Genomic DNA, 2,917 nt, shown 5'->3' with positions numbered 1-2,917 from the left:
GTTATATTATTAACAGGCCGGGACATGATTGGTCCGTTAAAATCTCATAACTTCTTCATCCGACGTCCGTTTTCGTCTGTCTTTTTATCGTTACGCTACTATTAATGAGATCTTCGATTCTCGTTTAGGTTGTGTCGGCTAAAAACCGCTCGATCTAATATTCGAACTTCGGGTTGTACACTGCTAAGCCGAAACTTCGAAAAATCATAACTTCTTCATACGAAGTCAGATTTGGGCGTTCTTTTTATGGACGCACTCGGTTTAATGTATTCTACGGCTTTTGTTTAGATCGCTAAGGCTAAAAGTCGCTCTATCGTAAATTCACTATTTACGCTTCCCGGTGTCGCGCCGGTTCCGTCGTGAAACTTCGACGGGTCATAACTTCTTCGTTATAACTCGGATTTCGGCGTTCTTTATATCCCTAGAATCCCTGTTTCGACCACTACCACTTTATGTAGAGATATTGGGTTTATCTCACACTTTAATTTTGACGCTTATTTTTATTCCTTATTTATTTCACATTTATAAATGAATAATAAGCATATAAATTCACATAATTCTCATAATACTCAAATATTTCATCTTTATTACTTCAAAAAGAATTACAATAGTTGACCTAGACTATTACATCGTCTAAAAATGCTTAGCCCCGAAACGCGGGAGTTACAAGGTTCCCGAGGCACTTGGGTGTAATACCTTGGAGTGTTTCCATGGCATCCTTGGGCTAAGACCTTGGGGGGTTCCCGAGGCACGCGGAGTAAGACCCTGGAGGGTTTCCAGGGCATCCCTATATGTTATATGCACGGCTTATGTGGTTTATGAAGCTTATATAGCTAATATGGATTATGTGATTATGTGGATTGTATGGGGTATGCTCTGGGGAACTCACTAAGCATTAGCTTACAGTTTGTTGATTGTTTCAGGTACCTCTGAGCCTAAGGGCAAGGGCAAGGCTTGATGGTGCGGCGTGGCGTGCACTCTTCGACATTTTATTTGGGGACACTATGATATTTTGAATAAAATGTTTGCTGTTATGGATTTTGAAAACAATTGTCGTTAAGACTTCATATTTTATGGGAATGTTTTGGTAAATTAAAAATGAAAAATTTATTTGAAAATTTGGGCTGTTACAAGTTGGTATCAGAGCCTTGGTTTGAGGGATTCAGACACACTCTCTGGTGTGTCAGGACTCAAACTAAGGAAATGGTAAAATTGTTTTCAAAAAAAAAAATCAAAAGTTAAAAACTTCTTAAAATGGAAAAAAGGGAGAGTGCAATGCGTGTAATCGGCCGAGCTCAAGTAAGTGATTCCCCAATATGTTAGCCATGTTATACTGATATTGGATTATGATAGTCGGATGGATTTTGCTATGTGTATGCTTTAAAAATTGTATACGGTTAGGATCTTATAGCCTTAGAATGATTGATTTGGCCTTTTTTCCTGTTACTTGTATGGTTTTGGTCCTAGGGTAGAGTTTGTTATTCGAAAGTCTATTTGATCCTGTTCTGTGTATAATTTGCACACATAAGGCAACCTGTTATGATTGATTTGAGTTATGGTTTGATGGGATTGAGCAAATCTTAGGATAGCCTTGGATTTGAGTTATATTGTAGCCTGTGAGATATGTTTTGTTCTGGGACGAATTTGAGTTATCAGGTAGAGCTTTGGGGAAGGTACAGGTAGGTGTGGAAGGTAGTATTGGGCCCGTACTACTGGAAGCACATGACTTGTACCCGAACCAATGTTAAATCTGGAAGCTCTGAGGAGAACCGGTGTGGGAGGATCCCCTGTTTTATTATCTTGATCATTCTGTCTTATCAGGATGGTGGTGACACGACTTGGAGCAGGGGGGTCAGGATCAGGATCAGGATCAGGATCAGGATCTGGGTCGGGCAATGGTACAACGTCCGTTGATGAGAGGCTGCATGAGATTATTGCAGCTGAGGTTACGAGGGGGATCCTTGATGCTACCCTAGTGATTTTCGGGACAGTCAAGGAAGGGATGATGAAGATCATGGAGGAGCGGCTCAGGTCTTTCCGAGCCGAGATTGTTGCGGGCTAGGTTGGTTCCCGAACTCCCTCGTTCTGGGAGTTCAAGGCGTGTGGAGCGCCTAAGTTCTTTAGGGTCAGCGACCCCATAGTTAGCCGACGTTGGGTGGCAGACATGGAGAACGCCCAGCGCACGAGTTCTTTCCCTGATGCGGCAAAGGTGGGGTTTGCTTCGTGCATGTTGAGGGACCGAGCCATGGACTGGTGGGAGGAGGTGACTAGCCAAGTGGGAGTAGCCGGTGTGGCTGAGATGACATGGGCGGAGTTTTTCAGATGCTTTGATCTGGAGTTTGCACTGTCTATTGAGGTGTAACGGTTAGTGAGGGAGTTTCAGGAGCTCCAGCAAACAACCGAGACTGTGGCGGAGATCACCGCCAAGTTTCGGGAACGAGCACTGTTGATCCTACAGTATGCTGCAGATGATGAGATGAGGAGGACGAGATATCATTCCATGCTGAGGGATAATATCTGTGAGTTCGTGAGCTTTACAGTGTGCAAAACCCTGAATGAGATGGTGGAGAAGGCTCGTGAGCGGGAAATGGAGTTAGAGTTCCGCACCAAGCGGAAACCAGAGCAGGCTTAGACAACTGTAGGTCAGGCTAAAAAGCCTAAGACCTCGGATTCTTCTGGTAGGGGACAGCAGGGTCGTGGCCGGTGTGCAAATGTAGGAGATCGCACGGTGGAGTTACCGAGTGACGGGCTCTGTATGTTATACCTGTGGTCAGTCAGGCCACGTGAGCAGGGACTGCCCCAAGAAGGGCTTGATTTGTTTCCACTACAACCAGACTGTCCATAAAAGGGGCCGATTGTCCGAGGTTCCAGGGCGAAGGAGGAGCAGTGGCGGCGCCTGCGCCCGCCACGATGAGGA

Source organism: Lactuca virosa, chromosome 5, assembly GCF_052849685.1.
Source record: "Lactuca virosa cultivar CGN04683 chromosome 5, Lactuca_virosa_CGN04683_v6, whole genome shotgun sequence".
Taxonomy (NCBI): Eukaryota; Viridiplantae; Streptophyta; class Magnoliopsida; order Asterales; family Asteraceae; genus Lactuca; species Lactuca virosa.
This window is presented reverse-complemented; position numbering follows the sequence as displayed.